Source organism: Macaca fascicularis, chromosome 8, assembly GCF_037993035.2.
Source record: "Macaca fascicularis isolate 582-1 chromosome 8, T2T-MFA8v1.1".
Classification (NCBI taxonomy): Eukaryota; Metazoa; Chordata; class Mammalia; order Primates; family Cercopithecidae; genus Macaca; species Macaca fascicularis.
Genome location: NC_088382.1, coordinates 7,044,278 through 7,071,074, shown reverse-complemented (window position 1 = coordinate 7,071,074; position 26,797 = coordinate 7,044,278). Strand labels below are relative to the sequence as shown.

Below are 26,797 nucleotides of genomic sequence, written 5' to 3'. Positions count from 1 at the left end.
TTGGTTTTTAAACAAGTTACAGCAAAGTAAGGTTAATTTATAAATGTAGTGTAGCCTGTAAGTGTACAGTGTTTATAGCATCTCTAAGTATAGCATGACTGTGTTTCACTTTGTTACAAAGAAGCTGCACGGTGACTTACAATGATGCATGCAGAACAGCAGAATAAAACAAGTAATGAAATGAAGCAAAAACCCATGAAGAGTAGGCAAGTACCAGGAGGCCAAGATGAAGTCAATGCTGTGCAGACCCTCTGTGGTTAGGCACAACTTTAGGCTAAAGTCAATGCTAAGCTTTTGGAGCTCAGCCTGGGTTTCTCTGTAGAAGGGTTTTAAACTGTAGATTTTACACACATGTGCACATACTCACACACACACATACTGATTTTGAAAATAAAAATTAAATGTTTTAATGGCTTTCAGATATACACAATTGAACTTACTTATTTTATCTTGTGTCAAATTTGGTAAGTTGTGGTTTTTAAGAAATTTGTTCATCTAAGTTGTCAAATTTACTAGCAAAAAAATTGTTTATAATATTCTTTATCTCTATAATTATGTCCCCTTTTTCATAACTGATATTGGTGATCTTGTTTTCCCACCTTTTCCCCATTGAACAAACAAGCAAGGACTTTGTCAATTTTATAATTTTGTTGTTATTGTTTTGTGAGACAGAGTCTCACTCTGTTGCCCAGGCTGGAGTGCAGTGGCACGATCTTGGCTCACTGCAATCTTCACCTCCCAGTTTCAGGCGATTCTCATGCCACAAACTACTGAGTAGGTGGGATTCCATGCATGTGCCACCATGCCAGGCTAATTAATTTTGTTAATATTTTTAAAGAACCAACTCTTGGCTTCATTGATTATTTTTTGCCTGCTTTTTGATTCACTGATTTTTGACCTAACTTTTTATTTCCTTCTACTTTCTCTGTATTTAATTTGATGGTTTTTAGCTTCTTGAGTTGGAAGCTTGTTGATTTTTAACCTTTTTTTCTCAGAAATGAATTTAAAGCCATACATTTTCTTGCAAGTACTTCTTTAGCTATATCCACAAGTCTTTTTTTTTTTTTTTTTTTTTTGAGATCAAGGTCTTACCCTGTCGCCTCGACTGGAGTGTGGTGGTGGCATGATCTCAGGTCATTGCAGTCATTATTTCGTGGGCTCAAGCAATCCTTCTGCTTCAGCCTCCTGAGTAACTAAGACTACTGGTGCATGCCACCATGCCTGGCAATTTTTTTTTCCCCTAGAGATGGGGTCTTGCTATGTTGACCAGGCTACAAAATTTGACAACTTTTGTGTTAGTGTAGATTTCTTCTTCTTCTTTCTTCTTTCTTCTTTTTTCTTCCTGCTACTGCTGCTTGTTTTTTGTTGTTTTTGGGTTTTTTTTTTTTTTTTTGGACAAGGTCTTTCTCTGTCCACCCTGGCTGGAGTGCAGTGGTGTGATGATAGCTCATTGCAGCCTTGAACTCCAGGGCTCTGAGTACACGGGACTGCATATGTCGCCACTCCCAGCTAACTTTAAAAATTTTTTGTAGAGACATGATCTCACTGCATTGCCCAGGGAGCTCTTTAACTCCTGACCTCAAGCAATCCTCCTGCCTTGGCCTCCAAAAGTGCTGGGATTACAGTTGTGAGCCACCTTGCTCAGCCCACTAGCCCTTCCTACTGATGGTGATTAGGTTGCAGGGCCTGTTGCCTATTTGGAACCTCTGAGTTTGTGATATTAAAGTCTTGCCATCTGCATGTCAGAGGCTTTGTGTTCTCTTTTCTACAGTTTCCACTTATGCAAAAGTTGCCGTAAGAAGACCAGGAAGGGTTGTTGGGATGTTGAGTCAGCCTACAATTTTAACAAACATGACATCAAGGCCAAGCAAGCCACAGTCTGCTTAGGTCCCACAACTGGTACCAATGGCACTGGGACCAAGCCCCACGGCTTCTAATTCCCAGGTCACTGCTCACCATTCCATTAACTCCTCCACTATGTCCTCACCTTGGCTTACGTGTTTGTACATATTCTTAGTCCTCCATGCAGATTCAAGTTTGACTTCATATACTTCCACTTATCTTGGCAGAGAAAATGGACTTTATAGTGATCGTTTTGATTTCTTTCTTTGTGTTGTAACTTAGATTTTATTATAGCATATCCAGTAGGACAAAAGTCACATTGAAATACTATTGTGAGTGAAGTCCAGTCTTTGATTGCCTTGCAAACTAAAGTGTAGAATTACAGATTTGAAGACCTGTCAGTTGGTCGGCCAGGGATGCGGGAGTGTAGAAGACTTTGCTTCCAGCTTCCTTGTGATTCTCTGGGGAAGTGTGTTGCAGTCATCATGACTGCCAGCTCTCCCTTCTCACCTCTACCACTCACCAGCTATTTTTCTTTCTGTGTATGATCGAATGATACTTGCTGCCGTTCGCTAGGGACGATCCAGGCACCAATCCAATATACCCCTTGCATTTAGCCTGCCTCTTAAAAACGTTTAATTTTTTTCCATTTTTTCCTTCACTCCTGGCTTTTAGTTTTACAGTCTAATACTATTTTTCAGCACTACTTTGAATACTCAACAGTGTGGTCATATTGAGTGTTCAAGGATCTACATGCTTTATTTAAAATGTGTTGAAAATCACTTTTATTTTTCAAATTTGTTTTCTTAGAAATCATTTCAAAAATTCTGAAACAATGAGACTCTTAAGATTTAACCAAACCATCTCTCCCATCTATAATCTTCTAATAATTTCTGTCATTTAAACAAATTATTCTTTTCTGTTGAAAGATATATATTTTGGAAATGTCCCTGCCCTGATTCCTTTCCTTTTTGTAAAGAGAACATTGGAGACAAACCACTGGAATGAGCCGTAGTTATCCGCGCCTGAACATCAATCACTCTTCCAGCCCACTAGGGGACCCCCGTGATAATTCCCCTTCGCCTCTGCCAAAAGATGTCAACAGCATCTTACGTAATGTGGCTCTCTCTGGACAGATGACCCCAGATATGTGTCTCTGGCCTTGGCCTGTGACCGTTTTATAATCCGGCTTCTGCATGTCTTTTTTTTTTTTTTTTTGAGACGGAGTCTTACTCCGTTGCCCAGGCTGGAGGCTGGAGGCTGGAGTGCAGTGGGGCGATCTCAGCTCACTGCAATGTCCACCTCCCAGGTTCAAGTGAGTCTCCTGCCTCGGCCTCCTGAATAGCTGGGATTACAGGCGTGTGCCACCACGCCCGGCTAATTTTTTGTGTATTTTTAGTAGAGACAGGGTTTTACCATGTTGGTCAGGCTGGTCTTGAACTCCTGACCTCATGATCCACCTGCCTTAGTCTCCCAAAGTACTGGGATAACAGGTGTGAGCCACTGCGCCCGGCCTTCTCTATGTCTTTCTGATGGTTTTGTCTCCTTTGGACAGGTACTGATACCTCAAAGAAGAGTTCAAAGATACAGCTTCCATTGTCTCTGGCTTTTAAGGCTTGTGTCACATACTAAGAGGGGATAATAAGCTTCTTTGCTTCCTTTATTTTCTCTACTGCATATTATTGCTATTTTTGTTATCAAAACTTAAAACTCGGATTTTTAAATGATTTTTTTCTCTTATTTCCTGAATAATATATTACTTTCAGATTTATCTTTTTCTGCCAAGAGCTTTATTATTTAATATTACAACGGGAAACAAAATCCTTCCATTTAAATCTTTCTAAACCATGATGTGCCTACAGAATTTTTGCCATTAATTGCAAGCCTTATGCAAAAGATACATCACTCCTACAACATTATCTCACACTTAGACACACTACATATATTCTGTTTACATAAAGTGTTTTTAAAAATTAATGCAAAAGACATGAACAGATACTTTTCAAAAGAAGACATACATATGGCCAACAAGCATATGAAAAAAGGTTAGTATCACTGATCATTAGAGAAATCAAAACTACAATGAGATACCATCTCACGCCAGTCAAAATTGTTATTATTAAAAAGTCAAGAAATAACAGATGCCGGCGAGGTTGTGGGGGAAAAGGAATGCCTATTCACTGTTGGAATGTGAATTAGATCAATCATTGCAGAAAATAGTGTAGCAATTCCTCACAGAGCTAAAAACAGAACTACCGTTCAACCCAGCAATCTCATTACTGAGTGTATACCCAAAGGAGTCTAAATCATTCTACCATAAGGACACATGCAGGCAACTGTTCATTGCAGCACTATTCACAATAGCAAGGACATGGACTCAACCTAAATGCCCATCAATGGCAGATTGAATGCAGAAAATGTGGTACATATACACCATGGAATGCTATGAAGCCATAGAAAGAATGATTATGTCCTTTACATGAACACGGATGGATCTGGAAGTGATTATCCTTAGCAAACTAATGCAGGAACAGAAAACCAAATACCACATGTTCTCACAACTGGGAGCTAAATGATGAGAACACGTGGACACAAAGGGGGAACAACACACACTGAGGCCTACTTGAGGGTAAAGAGTGGGAGGAGGGAGAGGATCAGGAAGAATAACTGTTGGGTAGTAGGCTTAGTACCTGGATGATGAAATAATCTGTATAACGAACCCCTGTGGTATGAGTTTACCTGTGTAACAAAACTGCACATATGCCCCTGAACCTAAAATTAAAGTTTTTAAAAATTTACTTCAATATTTAAAAATGTACTTCAATATTTTATTGTTCATTCTTCTTTGCCCAATATTAATTAATTTAACAATTATTTTGACCTTACCATGTATCACATGGGAGAAGACAGACATGGTCTATGCCTTCTTGGAGCTAACAGCCCAGTAAGTGAGATTGACCAGACCTCTTTTCTAAATTCAACAAGAATATTTTAGTCCATATCTCTTCCACTGATTACAACAAACTTTGAGAACAAAGGCATCTACCTGAAGACTCTGAAAAGTAAACAACAGCAGGGGAGAGAAAAACTTGAAGAATAACCAATATCAGTGAGTTTCCAAGTTTTTTTTCTTTCTTCATCTTTTGCCTTCCACACAAGGGTGGCCTGCAACATGAACTGTAGAACCTCACAGTGGACACACAGAGCAGAAACTTTAAGAGAACCCCTTCCTTTCAGCCAGGCATGGTGGCTCTCTCCTGTAATCCCAGCACTTTGGGAGGCCGAGGCAGGAGAGTTGCTTCAGACAGGGAGTTTGAGAATCGCCATGCAAAACCCTGTCTCTACAAAAACTAGCCTCGTGTGGCTAGTATACAAAAACTAGCCTCGTGTGGTGGCGTGTGCCTGTCATCCCAGCTACTCCGGAGGCTGAGGCATGAGAATCGCTTGAACCTGAGAGGCGGAGGTTGCAGTGAGCCAAGATTATGCCACTGCACTCCAGCCTGGGTGACAGAGCAAGACTCTGTCTCAAAAAAAAGAGAAAGAAACCCTTCCTTTCTGACCACAGAAAAATGAGTCAAGAGTGCAGGGGATGGGAAGTCCCCATTTACTTTTCTTTTCTTCCTTTTTTCTGTCTGGTCCAGCCACAAGGGCAGCTCACCTTGCACAGCTATACTACTGTGGTGATGATAAGGGCAGCCGAAACCCCAAGAGAAAACTATGATTATGGTCAGAGGAACTGGGAAAAGGGGCTCCTGAGAGTCAGACCATGTAGGGGACATCTCAGCAGTGCTTTGGAGAAGGGCATCCCCTAATTGTGTGTATGAATCTAGCCAACTCTCGAGCTCATCCAGAGCTGTGAGTGCACAGAACAGACCCAGAGAAGCATAAGAAAGGCTTGGAAAACTGAGATAGAAAACACTGCCCACAGAAAGCAAAAAGGAACTTGTCGTCTGAACCAAAACAAGCTGATTGCTTGCTAAAACAAACCACAAAAAATCAGCATGATCACACAGAGCCCAGAGCTGCTCAACATAATAATATGTCCAAGATAGATATCAGAATTACTTGATATACAAACAACCAGAAAAATATTCCCATTTCCCAAGGGAAAAGACAATCAACAAATGGCAACCATGAGATGACCCAGATATTGAAATTAGCACACAAAGTCTTTAAAGAGCTATTATAACTATACTTGAAATAAATGAAAAAATGGAAATGAGTTCTCAGTAGGAACATCAAAACTATAAAAAAGAACAAAATGAATATTTTAGGACTGAAAAATATAGTGCAAGAAGATAATTCACTGGATGGGCTTAATAGTAGAATGGAGATGTCAGAGAAACAATGGAAAATGATCAATAGAAATTATCCAGTCTGAAGTCGAGAAAGAACAAAGATTTAAAACAAAATGAGCAGAGCCTCAGGGACCTGTGGGATAATATCAAAACGTTTCACCTTTATGTCTTTGGAGCCCCAGAAGAGAAGAGAGATAGGTGTGGAAAAATTATTTGTAACATAATGGCATGTTTAAAACTTACCAAATTCAGGGAAAAACATAAACTTCCATGAACCCCAATCAAGATACACATGAAAAATATTGTGCCAAGACACGATAATCTAACTGCAAGAGGAAAAGAAGAAGAGGGGTGGGGAGCAGGTAGATGAAAACAACAGATTACATATAGGGGAAGAAAAATTTGAAGATTTCTCACTGGCACCATGGAGGCCAGAAGACAGTGGAACATCTTTTAAGTGCTGAAATTAAAAAACAAGCAGCAGGCCGGGCACAGTGGCTCATGCCTGTAGTCCCACCACTTTGGGAGGCCGAGGCAGGCGGATCACGAGGTCAGGAGATCGAGACCATTTTGGCTGTCACGGTGAAACCCCATCTCTACTAAAAAAATACAAAAAAATTAGCTGGGCATAGTGGCGGGAGCCTGAAGTCCCAGCTACTCGGGAGGCTGAAGCAGGAGAATGGCGTGAACCTGAGAGGCACAGCTTGCAGTGAGCCGAGATCGTGCCACTGCACTCCAGCCTGGGAGACAGTGAAACTCCACCTCAAAAAAAAAAAAAAAAAAAAAAGCAGCCAAACCCCATTCCTCCAACAATACTCTATCATCCCAGAATTCTATGTGCATCAACTATATCCTTCAGAAATGAAGACAAAATACATTTTTGAATGAAAGCCAATCAACAAGTCCAGCGAAGTTGCAGGATGCAAAATCAACATAGAAAAAATCAGTTACATTTCTACAACTCACAATCACAACCTGAAAAGGAGACTTAAAAACTGTCATTTACGATACAAAGACTAAAATCCTTAGGAATACATTTAACCTAAGAGGTGAAAGGCTTGTGCACTGAAAATCCCCAAAATATTGAAATTGTAAATGAAAAATTACCCCCATGTGCATGTACTGGAAGACAATATTGCTAAAATGGGGATACTACCTGAAGGGATTTACAAATTCAGTGAAATCCCTCTCAATGGCATTTTTTTTTTTTTTTTTTTTTGAGATGGAGTCTTGCTCTGTCGCCCATGCTGGGGTGCAATGGTGCGATCTCAGCTCCTTGCAACCTTTGCCTCCCAGGTTCAAGCAATTCTCCCGCCTCAGCCTCCCAAGTAGCTGGGATTATAGGCACACACCACCATGCCTGGCTAGTTTTTGTATTTTTGTAGAGACAGGATTTTGCTATGTTGGCCAAGATGGCCTTGAACTCTTGACCTCAGGTGATCTGCCCACCTCGGCCTCCCAAAGTGCTGGCATTACAGGAGTGAGCCACCATGCCTGGCCTGTATATGGAAACAGAAAAGCCTATCCTAAAGTTTACAGAAAATCTCTCTCTCTCTCTTTCTCTCTCTCTCTCTCTCAGACAGGGTGCCACGATGTTGCCTAGGCTGGACTTGAACTCCTTGGCTCAAGTAATCATCTCGCCTCAGCCTACTGAATAGCTGGGATTACAGGTGTGTACTACTCCACCTGGCTGTCATATGGAATATTAAGAAACCCTGAACAGCTAAAATAATCTTGAAAAAGAAGATTATAGTTGGAGGACTCACAGTTCCTGATTTCAAAACTTACTATAAAACCATGGTAATTAAATAGTGTGGTCTTGGCTTAAAGACAGAGAGGGAAACCAATGGTATAGAGAAGACAGCCAAGAAATAAGCCACTGCATATATCATTGATTGACTTTTGACAAGGGCTCCAAAAGTCCCTCTCCAGGGAAGGGGTAGTGTTATTAATGGTGCTGAGAGAACTGGATATCCACATGCAAAAGAATGAAGTTGGACTCTTCCATTACACCACATACAAAAATGGACTCAAAATAAGTCAAAGACTTAAATGTAAAAGCTAAAGCTATAAAACTCATAGAAGAAAACACCAGGGAAAACCTTCATGACATTGGATTTGGCAGTAATTTCTTGGAAATGACACCAAAAGCACTGGCAATAAAAGAGAAAAATAGGTAAATTGGACTTATCTAAATTTCAAGTATGTACATCACTGCAGTGTGGGAAATTAAAAAAAATAAAATTACAAATGGTTTAATTCTTCCCTTCAACTCTGTATGCTTGCGTCTTCCCACCCCAGGCACCAGACATGTGAGGGGGTGTGCCCGTAAATGATCCCACCACCAGCCTGCAGGTCAACCGAAGGAACCAGCCCCCAGAGCCTTGCCCGATTTGCAGGTTCATGTGTAAAATAGATGTAATGCCTTACACCCCCATTTATATCTTACTTATTTTTATTCTTTTATGTTTATTTGAATGTCTATTGATCTAATACATGTGAGTAATCTCTTAGACTGTCAAAAACCCATCATAGGGTCCAGAGATATGTTAATTGATAGAGTCATAGAGACTGACCTTGTTGGGAATGACTGTCCAGACCCCAGTGCCCTGAATGTGGTGAATAAGACTGTTTTTATAGAGAAAGAGGCTCCCTCAGTTCTCAGGAGTCAGGGAGCAAAAGTTTGGCCCAGAGGCGCTAGGAAGGGGAGTGAGAAGTGGCTGTTTAGAATGTAGCGTGGCACAGCATCACTGGAAATGCTTTGAAATCCAGAACACCACCTCCCCTACCACTAAAGAAATACTTCCACCAGGCTTCTCAAGAGAAGGATGTAATATGCTGAAAATAAAACACATGAAACATAACAAAAATGTGGTTTGACAAGAGATGAAGTAGAAACCAACGAGGTGAAGTCACTCTATTTTACTAATGTGTCAGTGAAGATAGGCTAGAGATAGGCTAGTTTGTACTGCAGTGAGAAATAACCAGAGGTATGCTGGTAACTGTTTAACCACTGGTTCTTTGGAGCAGGGGTGGGGGGACTGGAGCAGGGCAGGGGAAGACATATATATATATAATTTTTATTTATAAATTGATGCCTCTTCTATCAGTAAAATTTATAATAAGCTTATTCCCCAGATATATATATATATATACACACATATATATATATTTAAAAACCCATGACTCCTTACTGTATGTCTTATAAGTTCCAAATAACCAATTAATTCTCATAGAGCATTTTTGTTAATTTTTGCAGTATTCTTGTAGCCAACCTCTGGTTTCCATTGTCAAGTGAATACAGTTCCAGCATGAATGTTGATTGCTGCATTTGTTTATGTTTATGAGGAAGACCAAAGTAAAATGACAAAGATGTGTATTGAAATCTCATTTGTTTCCTGAATTGAATGACGCTTTTCTGGAAGAATATTTCCTCAAATTCTTGTGCTATTCATATTGTAGCAGTTATAGACGTAATACACTTTTTGTTGGTTTGTTTGTTTGTTTGAGACGGAGTCTCGCTCTGCTGCTAGGCTGTAGTGTAGTGGCGTGATATCAGCTTACTGCAACCTGCACCTCCCAAGTTCAAGTGATTCTCCTGCCTCAGCCTCCCAAGTAGCTAGGATTACAGGCACGTGCCACTGTGCCCGGCTAATTTTTGTATTTTTAGTAGAGACAGGATTTCACCATGTTGGCAAGGATGGTCTCAATCTCTTGACCTCATGATCCACCCACCTTGGCCCCCTAAAGTGCTGGCATTACAGGCATGAGCCACCGTGCCCGGCCATAATACACTTTTAAGTTTAATCTACAGCAACATTTTTCTCCATCATTTTCTTAAGTCCAGATAATCAACAGAACAATCAAGCTCTGGTTTATAGAGCTTGCCAATTTCCATGGTGTAAATGCTCATCCCATGGCTGAACACGGAGGTGGGAAGAGATGCACAATAGCATACCATGACATCGTATTTCCACCATGCAGACACAGTGCATGCAAATAACCTCAAGAACAGACAGTAGTAAAATAGTTACATGTATTTGAATATCATTTGTTAAAATGTGTGTAATATAAGCTTATATAATGTAATTCTTAATAATGGCTCACAAAACTCCTGAAAATGTATTGCCTCTTGTGAGCCAATACTCACAGGCTCTAGCACTGCCCTGGGCTGTCAGTAATGAACCTACACTACATTGAGCCTATTATTTCAATTAGCTGCATATCAAACTGCCCCAAAGCTTAGGGGCTTAAAACAATGACATATGGTTTCTCAAGATTCTGTGATTTGACTGGGCTCAGCTGGATGGTCCTTCTGCTGGACATGGTGCCAGTGGGAGTCACAACTCTGTTGCCTTCATCTGGAAGCTCAGCTGGGACTGGGACACCCACCTGGCTTCACTCAGGCATCTGCACTTCAGCTGGGGGCTGGCTGAGTCTCTTCCCTCCGGCAGGACAGCCAGACTTCTTACCTGATGGCTCTAGGCTTCAAGCAAGGGAGTGTGGAAGCTGTGAGGTCTCTCAGGAGCTAGTCCTCTAAAAGGCATGTCTGCACTTTATCATATCCTATAGGTTGGAGCAAGTCTCAGGGCCAACCAGATACAAATGAAAGGAAAAGAGATTCCGCCTCTTGAGGAGAGTGACAAGTGTGTGCAGCAATTCGAGGAATTGTTGGAAGTCATCTTTGAACCACCCTTATCTGTGTGGTTTCTCTTCTGTCTTCCACATTAACATGTAAACTACATGAGGGCAAGGAGTTTTATCTGTTTTGTTCACTGTTGTGTCCCTGACACCCAGGACTGTGCTTGGCATACAGAGGACACTAAGTATAATATTCGATGAATATATCAGTGTCAAACTATTTTCTTAATCCTCTGGTTTCTTCTAGTTCTTGCCCATATATATGTCTATAGTTGGATAATCGCTCCAGATAATTGTTTTTAATGACATGAATGTTGGTGTAATGGTAGTAAGATCATGATAAGATCTGTGGCTCTTTCAAGGTTGGGATTTTGTTTTTAATTAGGAAAAGTTTTCCTCCACTAAGCAAATGGCTTGCCTTTTTTTCTTTTGGACACGGATTTGTTCAACTGACCCTCTGCTGTCATGTTGGATGCAAGAAAGCTTGCTCAATTTTCAGATTTTAGATCTTCAAAGCATTCACTTTGCTTTTTACTCCACTCCTGTCCCTAGTATAGATTCTAGTGTGCCATTCCCTAGGTCTCATCTTTTGCACTTACATATAAAAACCTTTTAAAGAATAAAGACAAATTGACCTGAAGCTCTTGCCCTATTTAATATAGTGATCTATATGAGTATATACATCTTGTAGAAGTTTAATCACTCCTGTACTTGTTTTCCTGTGCCATTTATCCACACCTCTGCATAACAGTTAGTTTTTAAATTAATTTATTTTTGTGGCAAAATACATATAACTTAAAATTTACTATCATAACCAATTTTAAGTGTAGGGTTCAGTAGCACTAAGCACACTGATGTTGTTGTACAGTCACCCTCCTTCATCTTGCAAAACTGATACCCTGTACCCCCTAAACAACAACCCCTAACTCCCACCTCCCCACAGCCCCTAATAACCCTTGCTCTACTTTCTGTCTATGAATTTGACTACTCTAGGCTCCTTACATGAGTGGAATAATAGAGTATTTGTCTTTTTGTGACTGGCTTACTTCACTTAGCATAATGTGCTCAAGGTTTATGTGATGCTTTTTGCAGCATATCTATAGTTTCTTAACATTCCTTACTGTAGGGTGAGCTCCTTAAGTTTCAGGACCATCGTTTTATCCTGTACTCTTGGCACCTAGTATTTGTAGTAGGTTACATAACAAATGCTGACTGAATGACTAAATGAATGAAGGAAACAAAGAAGAAGGATTGTTTTTAAGATATCGACTATATTCAGAATTTAGGGGAAAAAAGTCTATGTTTGCAAAGTTTATAAAAGATAAAAACTGATATCTAAAATATACACAAAACATTTAAAACTCAGTACTAGGAAGGCAAACAATTAAGAAATGGACAAAAGATCTTAACACCTCACCAAAGAAACTATACAGATGACAATAAACACATGAAAAGATGCTCAACAACATTTATCATTAGAGAAATGCAAAGCAAAACAGCCGTGAGATACCACTACATACCTAGTAGACAAAAACATATTGAAAAACTAAAACAATTAACACCAGAACTCTGACACCACCAAATGCTGGCACGGATGTGGAGCAACAGGAACTGTCACTCGTTGCCGGTGGGAATGCAAAATCGCACAGATGCTTTGGAAGGCAGCTTGGCAGTTTCTTACAAAACTAAAACTACTCTCACCATACAATGCAGAAATCATATTCCTTGGCATATATCCCAAAGAGCTGAAAACTCCTGTCAACACAAACACCTGCACACAAATTTTTATAGTAGCCTTATTCATAATTGCCAAAACTTGGAAACAACCGAGACGCCTTTGAGTAGAGGTGGTCGGAAGATAAACTCCAGCGCATCCAGACAATGGGCATTATTCAGTGCTAAAAAGGAATGAGCTATCAACCCATGTATAGACATGGATGAACCCTTAAATGCATATTACGGAATGAAGGAAGACAATCTGAAAAGGCTGCATACTGTAGAATTCCGGATATGTGCCATTCTGGAAAACTACGGAGACAGTAAAAGGATCAGTGGTTGCCAGGGGTTGTGGTGAAAGACAATGCATGGATGGGGCACAGGGAATTTCTAGGGCAGTGAAACTGTCATTCTCATTGACATTATAATGGTGGATACGTATCATTCTACATTTGTCAAAACCCATAGAATGTACAACATAAGAGTGAGCCCTAATGTAAACTGTGGAGTTTGATTAATAAGAATATATCAATATTAGCTCATCGTTTGTAACAAATGTACTACACTATTGCAAGATATTAAAAATAGGGAAAACTGAAGGTGAAGGGATACATGGGAATGTTCTATACCTTTTGTGCAAACCTAAAACTGCTCAAAAAATAGCTATTTTTTAAGAAAACACGAATATTTAAAAAATCATTTATAATCCTTCCATTGTCCCTTTTCATTAAAATATAAAACAGAAACATGAGTTTCACTGATGTGACCTGTTTCATGGGTGTTTTTTCTTTGCTTAATTTTCCTGCCATGGGGAAGACTGGCTAATTCTACTTTCTTCCCAGTCAGAAATAACGACCAGCAGAGGTTGCTAGAAGGCAGGCATTAGGAACCTTTCTGCTGTGGAGAGATGGGACGGTCCTGCACAGCACTGGCTTCACTCTGACGGCTACAGGCATGTCCCTCGGGAAAGCGCTCCATGGCAGGGATTTCACAAAGAACCAAGGATCTTTGTGTCTCTTTGTGTCTGTCTTATGAATATTCCCTAAGAAAAAGGTCAGTCTGGACACCTGACAACAAGCATGAATTCACACCCCTAGATGTTATCATAGAAGGAATGTTGAAGGAAATATATTTCTTTCCTTTAGTAACCACTTTGCTGGTGGTTACTAAAGGAAATGCGTTTCTAAATGCATTTCTCAAAAATACCTATTTCAGTGTAAATACCAATTTAAATTAACACATTTGTTAAATCATTTTATTCCCAGTTTTTGCAGTATCTGAGAAATGTTTAGAGTTGCTAAAAGGTTCATTAGAAGAGTTTTGTTAAACTCCCTCAATAAAATTCTGAATGTGATTCGCTTTATTCCCAGAGGTTATCCAAGAAAGGAAGTGGAGAATGTTCTTTTTGAAAGCATGAAGTGGGAAAATGTTTAAAACTATTTATAGCAGCACTTAGCTGTGGAAATCCCAGACTTTACCATCTATTTATAGTTACTCTTTGGGTTAAAAGGGTGAAACCAGAAATCTTGAAAATGCTACATGCTTTTATCCAGCAGTTAAAACTAATAAGCTGTCTTTCTGTGGTTATGATAACCAGATACTTACAAGAGTAATTCTGGAAATGACAATAAGTACATCTTGGCTTAAAAAAAAAAAAAACTGTTTGTTTAAATTTAAGAGAGCAATGTTTTCTCTGATTAAGTGATTTGTATTTGGGTTTCTTATGTTTTCAAGTTATCTGCAAATTGCCTTCTCTCTGTAGCGTGTGGGATTTCTAATGATGAGTGGGAAGCTTGGTAGGTTGACAGAAATTTGCACACGGGCTAGTAAATCTCCAGTGCTGGTTGGTCATCTGAGTACAAAGAAGGCCAGGTAAAATTCCTGGACTTCAAACAGCAGAATTTAAACCTTCCTTGGAGGAACACCCATTTCTGAAATTTCTGCCGGGCTGTAACATCAGACTGCGCTCTGGCCTTGAATATGTGGCACAGAATTTACACCTGTGCAGTGCAGAATATATAATCTATTGGCCTTTAGGAATTTAATTGTTTTAGTTGCTTAATTTTTTTTTTTTTTCTGGAGGCAAAAAGACCAGTTAGGAGGTTGTTGCTGTAAAATGAATGTTAAGTGCGCATGAGAATTTGGGAGAGGGCAGTGGCCAGCAGGACTGGAGAGGAAGGGGTACGTCTGGGAGGCTTTTTAGAAGTAGACTCAGTTGGCTTTGTTGAGGTGTTTGCATGTTAAAATGAAACTTTTCTGCTGGGCGCGGTGACTCACGCCTATAATCCCAGCACTTTGGGAGGCTGAGGCGGGTAGATCACCTGAGGTCAGGAGTTCAAGACCAGCCTGGCCAACGTGGTGAAACCCCATCTCTACTAATAATACAAAAATTAGCCAGGCGTGGTGGCACGCGCCTGCAATCCCGGGTACTCCAGAGCCTGAGGCACGAGAATCATTGGAACCTGGGAGGCGGAGGTTGCAGTGAGCCGAGATCATGCCACTGTACTCCAGCCTAGGTGACAGAGCAAGGCTCCATCTCAGAAAGAAAAGAAAAGAGAAAAAAAGAAAAAAAGAGAGGAGAGGGGAGAGGAGGGGAGGGGAGGAGAGGGGAGGGGAGGGAAGGAGAGGGGAGGAAAGGGAAGGGGAGGAGAGGGGAGAGGAGTGAAAGGAAGAAAGAGAGGGAGAGGAAGGAAGGGAGGGAAGGAAAGGAAGGAAGGAAGAAGGACTTCTAACGGGGGAAAGAAGGAAGGGAGGGAAGGAAGGAAGGAAGGGCTTCTAACGGGGAAAAGAAGGAAGGGAGGGAGGGAAGGAAGGAAGGAAGGAAGAAGGACTTCTAACGGGGGAAAGAAGGAAGGTAGGGAAGGAAGGAAGGACTTCTAATGGGGGGAAAGAAGGAAGGAAGGGAGGCAGGGAGGGAAGGAAGGAAGGGAGGGAGGGAGGGAGGAAGGAAGGAAGGACTTCTAACTGGAAGGAAAAGAAAGGAAGGAGGGAGGGAAGGAAGGAAGGAACGAAGGAAGGAAGGAAGGAAGGACTTCTAACTATGGGGAAAACTGGGGGAAAATTTTGCCCCAATAATAATGAGAACTTTGGCTTTGTATGAAAATGAGGAGATGATTAAGAATGGATAAATGTCATCCCAGACAACATAATGAGACCACGTCTCTACAAGAAAATTTAAAAAAATTAGCTGGGTATAGTGGTGCATGCCTATAGTTCCAGCTACCCTGGAGGCTGAGGCAGGAGGATTGCTCAAGCATGGGAAGTTGAGACTGCAGTGAGTCGTGATCATGTCACTGCACTCCAGCCTGTGCAACAGAGTGAGACCTTGTCTCAAAGAATTAAAAAAAAAAAAAAATTAAAGAATGGATAAATGCAGTGGTGAAAAAAACAACGAAATCATGTTGCTGCTCCAACAGCTCATTCTTTGCATACTCATTCCACAAAATCTGACTTAAATAGCAGACGTTATTAATCATCATTAATGCAAAACTGTAAATAGAACTCACAGAACTCAATACGCTTTTGTGTCTATCAGGTTAGACAGAAAAATCAGACCTCTGAAATGCAGTTGTAAATGCAAAATATACTGAAGCCTTTTCAACTACGATTCTCATTTTTTATTAAATTCCATTCTGCTGCCTGGGTAGTATCACGTAAAAATGCAGCGTAAACCTTAGTGAGCATGACACATTCATGCCCTGCCAACTGGAAGATGAAACTTACCCAATAACTTCCATCCACCTATGCCCGGTAATTGCTTCTTCTCAACTCCCAAAGTACCTGCTGCATAGGCCATGCATTTGTCACTTTGTGACATGCTGTCCTACGCTACCTCTAACGCCAGTGTCCTTGCTCTTTGTTCCTGTAGCAGCCCCATTTGAAGCACTCATTTCCTGTGGCTACGATGGGGTATCTGCCTGCACCACCGTAAGTAACCTCTGCTCTGCAACCTCACCTCCTCCTGCTGAAGAGTTGACTGATTTCCTTGGAAACCACATGTGCTGCTTTAACCAGAAGGAACCTGGGGTGGACAGTTAGGCTCCTGAAGTCCTCACCCTATTTTTGCTATCAATACTTCAAGTGATTCTGGACAAACCCTTAACCTCTCTAAGTCTCTGTTTCCTCTGTTCCAAAATGAAAGACTGGGCCAAGTACTCTGTAAGGCCTTTCTAACTCTGAATGGCTTCACTCCCTCCCCTTACGCCCCTTCTCTCGACTGGACTGAACTCTGAGGCCTATCTGGTCCCACTTAGAACCAGTTTCCCAAACTTTTAGATGATATCTACAACCACAAAAGAAAACCTAAGAATGGGTTTAAGGGAATCTAAACTGGTTAATGAAGAGATGACTGGTCCCATGCAGAGGCTGTGGGCTCCCTTAAAGGGCCCTAGGAAACCACTTGAGAAATTTGCAGAAATAGGAGCTCACTGAGCCAACTTGGCCTTCATGGAAGTTGAAGTGATGTTTTACGTCGTTGGATGATATCAAGATATAAAGCTCTTAGCCCAGAGGCTTCGGAGAGGATGCTGAGGAACACGACTCTACCTATTGTGCCTCGCCCCTGAACCTTGTCGGCTCAAGTCTGCTGGACTTTGCCTCATCCTGTTTGGATGGGCAGGATACACTTCACTGGGGCTGGTTGGAGAGGATGGTTGTGTTTTCTTTTTCTTTTTAAATCAACCAACCTACCTTCCTTCCTGCCTTCCTTCCTTCCTTCCTTCCTTCCCTCCCTCCTTCTTCCCTCCCTCCTCTCCCTCTCTCCCTTCTTCCTTCCTTCCCTTCTTCCTTCCTTCCTTTCTTCCTTCCTTCTTTCCTTCCTTCCTTCCTTCCTTCCTTCCTTCCTTCCTTCCTTCCTTCCTTCCTTCCTTCCTTCCTTCCTTCCTTCCTTCCCTCCCTCCCTCCCTCCCTCCCTTCCTTCCTTCTCTTTCACTTTCTCTCTCTCTCTTTTTCAAGATAGGGTCTCATTGTGTTGCCCAGGCTTGTCTTGAACTCCGGGCCTCAAAAGATCCACCCACCTTGGCCTCCCACAGTGCTGGGATTATAGGCGTGAATCACGGTGCCTGCCTAGGGGATGGTTCTTTGTAACAGTGGAGCTGAGTCCAGATTGTCAACAGATAGGGATCAGAACTGGAGGCTTGGGACCACTGGGAGCAGGATCTGCATGTCCTCAGAGCTGAGGTCCTAGAGCTGCTTCCCTTCCCCTGGGTCCCAGGCGTGCTCACTGGTGGTGGCCCTGGGAGTCACTGTCCCCAGCTAAGAGGGCTTCTCAGCAACAGTCCCATGCCTTCATTCATCATTTCCATGACAGAACTTTGGATGGGGAAAGAGGGATGAGCCCTAGGGACCCAACACCCCTTGTTATTCCGGTTAAGTCCTCCTTGCAACATTCACAGCTCCTGACCCACTACAGTGACCCCTAGGCCTTGTTAGCCCAGGGTTGCGGATATGTGCCTCCACCCACCTCCCTCCTACAGGTGTACTTGTGTCTCTGAGTAGATTTGGTGATATTTTTTAGATGGGGAGAGAGGGGGAAGAAGGACTACATTGTACTTGAGGCACGTGAACTAAGGCCTGATCCCAGTTGCAGCTTCAGAAACACCCAGGAAACCCTCGAGCAGTGAGAGTTGTCTCTGAATGGTGTCAGAGTACTTCCTAGAGTCCATCCCATGCCATCCAGGCCACATTCCCCGCTCCTTCCTGTATACTCTTGGTATTCACGTTTCCTAACTGAAAGCATGTTTATGGTCACTAGTCTTTCATGTGTCAGCAGTAAAAGGCGCCAGAATGATGCCTTTTCTAAAAGTACACATGGGTTGGGGGGCGGAGGTTCCTACTGAATTTCTGGGACTGTGAGCCCAGGCACAGTATTTTTGGGAAAAACAAAATCTGTCCAGGTGACTCAGATCTGCAGCCAGGATTGAAATCCACTGAATTGGAGTCATGACAAGAAAACAAGTGATTCAGCCAGTGATCTTCTGTCCTTGGCTTCACCAGTCTCCATCTCCTAACAAATCTTGTTTTACACTGAATCAATTTTCCAATGTGCTCTATCCCGGCGGCCGCTATGGCAGAATCCTTGAAGGAATCCCATCGTTCACTGCACCTCATTTCAAAGCGATTTAACAGCACAACCAAAGCAATAATGAAAAGACCCTCCCTATTTTGTATGGGTAATTTGATTATACACAGTGCTTAAATGTTTAGGATAAAACTCCTTTGTATGCTCAGATAAGAAAGCTGCTTTTTTTTTTTTTTTTTTTTAAGCCAGCAAACAATCTAGTACATCTGTGTGGTCACTGGTAGTAAGGGCCGTACCCAGGCACGGAGTAAGGGCCGTACCCAGGCACGGAGCTGAGCTTGAACTCAGCAGATGCAGGGGGATGACTTCCACAACCCAAGGAGTCTAATGGGTCTGAATACAGAATGCACTATAGAAAGAAGCAGAGTTGGCTAGAGGCTAGGTATCTGCAGGACTTGAAGAACTGACTGGGGAGCTGCACATAGTCAGCACCTGAAAGACGGAGAAAGATGAAATCCACTAAACAGAACACGTAACTGGCTCGCCATGTTTTCCATAAAAACAGAAGTGATTCCTTGTTAAGGAATCAATTAAGTTTGAACCTCAACTGGGAGATCAATTGGAGCCAGCAAAGTCAGTTGTTTCTTGGGGTTCTGCTCAGGTAAAGTTAGAGAGGGGTTCAGTGGAGCCTTGAAATAGTGGGGAAACTGAGGCCTGGATCGCAAACAAGCACCACATACATCTTCAGACTTCTCAGTTGGGAGTGACAAATGGGTTTTGTGGTCTCTCAGTGTTTATTTGCATATTATATATTTAATGTTGAATATTTGTGTTATTTAGTATTACATGGCCATTAAACTTGTCTGAGTCATTAAACGTGGCATTAAGATGCTCTTTTTGGGATTCATGATTGAACTGCCTCCTAGAGATCTCTATTTAAACATGCTCTGGGAGCCTCAGATTTACCTACTGCAAATTCAAATTCATGATCTCATTTCTAATCCTCTTCATCCTCTGTCTTCCTTATTTGATGGAAGTAAAACTATCCATCTACCCACTTGGGCTCCCTGCCATCTAAATCAGGCAATTGGTAAGTCCTTTTGATCTTACTTCAAAAAGGTGCCCTGATCTCTCTCTTCCCTTCCATACTTGCTGCCGCAGCCCTAGTCCAGATGCTCATAATCTCTAAACAGCCCCTTGCCATAGCCCAATACATCTTTTGGTCTCCAGTCTTGCCCCACCCAAGCCATCTGCCACACTCTTATCAGAATGACCTTCCCAAACACAAATTGAATCTCTCCATTCTCCGGCATGAAAGCTATTGATAGCTTGCCAGTGCTCACTAAATTCAGACAAGCTGCATTAGCATGAAATATTCAGCTTTTCACTAACTCATTCCAGTCCCCATTTCTGGCATCACAGCCATCCAGTCTGCGTCTCACACAACACACTCTGGTCTACATGGTTGGATAAATTACTACTTCTGTAAGTGCCATCTAGATACTTCTATCTAGATGTCTTTATCAACGTTATTACCTTCTTCCAGAATGGCCTCTCCCCCTTCCTTGCTCTGTCCAGAAATTTACATGTTTTCTAGACTAATCCAAGTGCCATCTGCTCTAATACTCTTTCCCATTCTTCCTTCTTAATCCTTCATCCAATTTAATTCTTATCCTGACTGTATTTGATATACTTCTACGTGACAGACTCAATGACAGATATTTGTTTATCCTGGTCTCTAAGCTGCTCACATGCAAGGATTATACCTACTTTTTAAAGCCTCCATGTCAAGTAGGTGCTTAGTCAATGTGTATTTAATTGAACTGGAAAACTTGAGGGGGCCTTGATTTACTGAGATGGAACTCACTGAAACTTCAAATAGATCCCTTGGTTTTACTTCCCACATTTCTACTTGGAAGAGTTTACTCACAACTCAATGTATTCCTATCAGACACTTATCTAAAAAGCAACAGGCTGTGTTCCAGGGTTGTTACAAATTCAGCCCTATCTCAGAGACTTTCTACAAACAACATGGTAGAATAATTCTGAGGTTCTGGAATAAAGATTTCTGGTGAGTACATTGTATTTACTAGGACAAGAAAACAAGGAAAAATTTTTGAAAGATTTTCAAAAAGATGGATTGAACTCAAGGAGGGTTTCTGGTTAACCATATTAACCAGGGAATTCAGAGAACTATGACATTCCTGTCTCTGAATATCATGGTTAGCTGAAGATATATTAAATTTGAAAACAGTAAATAATGTGACATATGTCTTAGAGTTTTAACTGGGAACTTATGTGAGATTCTAAACTCCACTTCCCTCACTAAATCCCCACAGCTTAGTTTTATTGTATTAACATAACTCGATTTAGATGGAATATTTAATTTTTTACCTCATTTAAAATTTTCTCAAGTCTATCCATGACTTTATTTTTTTGCCTGTACTTTGAGAATCTAATTCATTTCATGAAAAGCATGCAGCCATTATATTTAATTCGTTTGTTATTTTTACCCCCAAGGGATAAGTTATCTTGTTTGGCAAAGGTAGTGTATATTATTAGTTAATTCTCAATAATCTCAAAGTTAGCATTTTGGTTTGAGAACATTTATATGGCAACAACTAAATGTACTGCACTGATTTAAATCCTCCCATTTTCCCTCAGAAGCTGTTATGAGTTACCCAGGTTTCATTGATACCTGCTGGCAAGCATCTCAAGTGGGCACTCCAGAAAGGAAATGTGTACCAGCCAAGATGTAGCAAGCACTCGGGGCTGGCACTTTCGTGATTTGCGATTGTGCTTTTCTTGTGCCAACTCACATTCCCCTGTTCCAAGTAAAGACTCTGTTACAGAGATTTCCCTGGGGTGCCAGATAGTGGTATGTGGCTGCAACACTAATCCCATGCCTTGATTTCACTGCGGACGAAGTAAGGGGCTACGGGAGGCAAACTACTGTGAACCGGAAGTCACTGATACACGAAGAGCCTTTCCATCCTGAAAAAGAGAGTCCTCTCACTCATTCTGTCTCTCGGAAATTTATCTGGAAAGAACGTAGGCTGTGGAATCAGAGAGATGGAATTTGAATCTCCCCTCAGCTACTTAGACGTGGGTGACCTTGGGCAAGTTACTTAACCCTTAATAGCAGGCATTTCTTCTTCTCTAATAGTGGTTCTGCAGATTGAATGAGGTAATTAAGGAAAGCGTCCCCACACAGAAAGGGGCCTGTTAGTCCCTTTCATCTGTGCTACTAATCTCTTAAAATGCAGTTGACTTTTTAACCTCACTGTGACTTAACTTTCCTCAGATCACTGATGGAAGATGGTCAAGGAATGCAAGTTCTGATTTGGGAACAGTGTCTGGACATTACAGGCTGACCTGAGCAGGGTGCTGACCCCAGCAAGCCCTATGGGGCCGCACAAGGGAGATGGAAGGAGGAGTCTCATAAAGGGCCAGGGAGAGGGACTGGGAAACCACTCGGGCTTTGCAGTTTTGAGCAGGCGCCTATTTGCAGGTAGCACCACTGGGTCAAGTCAATGCCGAAGCCAGTATAGGTGGGAGGGCCACCAGCCCCACCCAGTCTATTTCTTTTCTTTTAATTTTTCTTTTTTATTGACGTATAAGATTTGTACTTATTTGTGGGGCACATGGGATACTTTGGTACATGCATAGAGTAGGTAATGATCAGGTTAAGGTAGGATATCCACCACTTCGAGTAGTTACCATGGGTGATGGAACCATTTCAAAGCCTTTTCTAGCTATTTTGAAATATACAATACATCGTTAACTATAGTCACCCTACTATGCCATTAAACATTAGAACTTACTCTTTCTACATAATTGTATGTTTGTACTCAATGACTTTCCTTTCTTACCCCTCACCCCCAACCCCACCCTGCAACACATCCTTCCCAGCCTTTGGTATCCATCGTTCTACTCTTTAGCTCCATGAGGTCCACATTTTTAGCTCCTCCATTTAAGTGAGATCATGTGATATTTATCTTTCTGTGCCTGCCTTTTTTCACTTAATGACTTCCAGTTCCATTCATGTTATTGCAAATGACAAAATTCTATTCTTTTTTATGGCTAAATAGTATCTTATTGTGTATGTAGGCCACATTTTCTTTATCCATTCATCCATTGGTGGACGCTTAGTTTAGTTCTATATCTTTGCTGTTGTGAAAAGCACAGCAGTAAACATGGCAGTGCTTTGTTATACTGATTTCTTTTCCTTTGCATAAATATCCAGTAGTGGGAATGCTGGATCATTTGGTAGTTCTGTTTTTAGTTTTTTTGGGACAGCTCTATACTGTTTTCCGTAATGGCTGTACTCATTTACATTCCTACTAAGTGTACAGGGTTCCCTTTTCTCTGTATTTTTGCCAGCATCTCTACTTTTTTATAATAGCCATTTTAAGTTGGATGAGATGATATCTCATTGTGGGTTTGATTTGCATTTCCCTGATGATTAGTGATGTTGAGCATGTTTTCAGTACCTGTTGGCTATTTGTGTATCTTCTTTTCAGAAATGTCTATTCAGATTCTTGGCCCAGTTTTTAATGGAATTATTATTATTATTTTTTGTTGTTGTTGAGTTGAGTTCCTTGTATATTCTGGATGTCAGCCCCTTATCAGATGAAGTTTGGCCAATATTCAGATGATCAAAGAGACAGGTTGTCTCTTCACTTTGTTGTTTTCTTTGAAGTACCCAAGCTTGTTAGTTTAATATAGTTCCATTTGTCTATTTTTGGTTTTGTTGCATATGCTTTTGAGGTCTTAACCATAAACTCTGCCTAGACCAACATTCTGGAGTGTTTCCCCGTTTTCTTCTAGAAGTTTTCTAATTACAGGTCTTAGGTTTGAGCTTCTTTTAAAACAGTTTGATGTCTACAAATATCTTCCAATAAGACAAGAACTTTAGTATGCTCTCATATCCTTTGTTCTTGTGATCCTCTGCCAGCCCATTAATATTGGCATTAACTAACTTTTAATTCTTAGTTATAAGGATATTATTTTTTCTTGTTAGTCTTAGCAATTTGTAAAGACAACAATCAACTCATACTAAGGTATAAAGTCATTTTTCCTTCAAGAATTTCTTGGAATATCTCTTGAATTTGCCTCACTTTTTAGTTAAGTACTTTTTTTCAAAACTATTTTCAATGTGAGCTTTTCTATAAAGTCTTCAAAGCACTTGTGTGCCTGAGGAAATTTATCATCTCATCTGATTTGAATGATAGTTTGGCTGGATATAAAATTCTACATTTTTAAGTTCTTTTCCATCAGTATGTTGAAAATGATTCCAGTTATTTTGCATCCAATGTTGCTGTTAAAAAAGCTGATGTCAAGCTGATTCTTGTTCTTTTATATAGCCTGTCTTTCTTTCTTTCTGTGGGTTTTTGGAATTTCTCTGTTTTTTTTCTTTTTTATACTCTTACATTTCAGTTTAGTATGTGTGTAGCTGAGGTTTTCCTTATTCTCTTTTGTGGTGCTCTATGAGTCCTTTAAATCTGAGGTCAGTCTTTTCATTCTGGGAAACTGATCTGAACTACTTCTTCAAATATTTTCCCCTCTTCACTTTTTCACTCTTGTTTGAGCTGCCTATTACTTATCTGAATGTTTGCATTTCTTTTTAATTCTCATATTGCCGTAAAATTTTACCGCTACTTAATCTGTCCTATCCTTTCTCCCTTTAAGACTTTTCTGTATCTGATGTTACAAGTTATACCATTCCCTAAGTTATATAATTTTTGCTATTTTTCATTTGTTGTATTTTTTACTTCAACTAAGTTTCATCCCTAAGCTTTCCTGCTCTGTTTTCTTAATGCTTTCTTATTCTCATTGGTGACACCCTCCTGTATTTCTATTAGACTAAATTTATTGACTCATTTGTGCCAATATTTTTGCCTCTGTTGGAATTTGATATCCTCTATTATTTTTCCTTTAAAATTGTTGCACTCTTCCAATGTATTATTATTTGGGTAAATTTATTCATATTTTTTTCCTGGCATTATCAGCCACACTTGTCCGGAAAGGAGCAGTCAGTAACTCTCAGTGGGTAGGGATGGTGAAGAGTAGACTAACCTATCTCTTTCTTCCACTGGGCATTTTTTTTGCTTCCAACATACTTCTATCACATTCTGTTTACCCCAGGGTACTGAATATGTCAGCTGGTTTCCATTCATTCTCTCTTCACAGAAAATTTTAATTTATATTCATATGGAGACAATAATAACTTGGTTCTTCAATCCAGCAATTCAATTTCAAGCTTTAAACCATCTCCCAAATTCATGGCTTGACCTCTACTCTATCCACAGGAACCATTCCTCCTACTCCTGACTGTTCCAGTCTTCCTTATCCAAATCTTACATTTCTTCTCGTGAAGAGAGAAGAGAGAAAGAGAAGAACTTAAATCTTTTCTTGCATCTTCAACCTCTCCCTCCCCTTTTTATTATTTATATGGTGCCTCATTGAGTTGCAGGCACAGGGGATGTTGCTGTATCTCTGACAAACAGATAGAAAGCTGAGGATGCAGGACCTCAGATCCCATCCCACCTCTGCCATTCTAGGACTAACAGACCCCTTGCTACTTTTCTGGGTCTCATGGGAACAAGGGACTCATTTTCCCTCTGTCTTCCCCACTCACCTGGGTGCACTCGAAAGACCTGAAGTTCTTTCTGAGGCAGCGGCTCAGTCATTGGGGGAGCTGAAAAGGGTTGAGCATCTTGAAGCCAAGTTGGCTGGTGGATTTCCCATGTACCACAGTAGCCCCAGTGCTGGGGGTTCAGAGGCACTGGCCTAGCATACACCACACTTCTCTTCCCAGGCACATCACCTGTACCCATCAGAGACCTTCTGTTATCCCCTTCAGACCCCGGTTGTGGGAGAGGTCATCCTTGCAGAGGTTGTCCTGGCAACCTTTGTCCCCATGGGGGATGTCATGCCTTTGCTGGCAACACCTCCCCTGAAAAGTCACAGCTGCACAGCTTCTTGGAGCCCTTGGCCACATGAGCCTCATTGTGCCTCTGCAGGGGTATGGAAGAAACAGAAAGAGGCCCTGGGCTACCCATATTCCAGGCTGGAAAACACCACAAGGGCATCCTGGCAGCCACACAGTTGACCTGGGATCCTGAGGCCTGTGCCTTTCCCTACCCATTGTCCCTCGGGCATTGGGAATACCCGTACTCTGGAACACTTTCCTAATCCACTTCCTTTTCTACGGCAGAAGCCCTGATTCCTCCCACATCCACTCCCTCTGCTCTCTTTTCTTCCCAGGACCGCTGCAGCCTGGCTCCATTTCTTAATCCCCTCAAGTCTTAAACCTCTCAAGCTCTGCCATCTCAGTGGCCTCCCAGATGGGAGCAGCCAGGACATTGGAAGTATTTGAGCTAAAACTGAATATTTTATCAGAAGTTTGAACTCTGGATGGGGAGCGAGAATGATTGAGCTGGGTGAAATGTTCGGTCCCTCCCAATCTTCAGATGCTTGGAGGATCTGCAGGTCATCCTGTGGGAATTGCCTTTTCTCCCTCCACCTTGCACCCTCCTTGGCCCCCCACCCCCACCCAGCCAACTATGGCCCCTATGTCTGCCCCTAAGAGTGGGGAACCCTGGCCCACTGTGGCCTCTGTGTCTGCCCACTGACTGGCTGCCCTGCAGGCCAGTGGGGTTCCCCCATTCCCTGACTGCTTCCTTTCCTTGCTCCCTCTAAAGGGTGTGGGTGGAACTACAGAGAGAAGGTGCCTCTCTTGTGGGGAGGCCACAGAGCCTCCTCCCAACTTGACACAGTGTCCACCCACTGGGACCAGCTCCTCCCATCTCCACCCTCCCTCGTGCCAGTAGTCAGTTCAGGAGAAAGTCTAAATGGCCTGGCGAAAAAATGGAGGAGGCCTAGGTTATCTATCCAGGGCCCTGTGGGCTGTGTCTTCTTGGAAAAAATGGCTAAGAAAAATGGATAATCTACAGCATTCTTTTTTATCATTTATTTCAAATATACAGCACCTCAATTATGCTATGGATAATAGTTATATAATGGTCAGGCTGGGAAGCCAGTACCATAGAATCCCAAATGCTTGGTTCATTGACTTATATAATACCCTGTAATTTGGGGGTTGTTGGTGTTTTGTAACTGTTGAGATGCAGAAATGAGTGATTTCTTTTGAATTCTTTTACTTCTAGGCGGCAGTCTGTCAACAACTGTGGCATCCAGTTGGTCAGAAAGACTCGAGAATTTGACCTTTTGTGGCTGTTCTCTAGAACCAAAGAAATGAGAACCTCTTGGTAAAATC

The 26,797-nt window shown here is 41.5% G+C and overlaps 1 long non-coding RNA gene across 5 annotated transcripts in view; it reads left to right on the top strand.

The window, feature by feature from the left end:
• Window positions 1-26,797, top strand: part of LOC141407550 (uncharacterized) — a 100,850-nt gene that overhangs the window by 12,946 nt on the left and 61,107 nt on the right. Inside the window, exon 2 of one of the 5 annotated variants that reach the window (XR_012417003.1) lies at window positions 26,688-26,789. The exons of 3 other annotated variants lie outside the window; for them this stretch is intronic. This is a non-coding gene — a long non-coding RNA (uncharacterized lncRNA). Of the gene's footprint in view, window positions 1-7,719; window positions 7,811-26,687; window positions 26,790-26,797 lie in introns of all 5 variants that reach the window. One more of the 5 variants, XR_012417001.1, reaches the window with a different exon arrangement.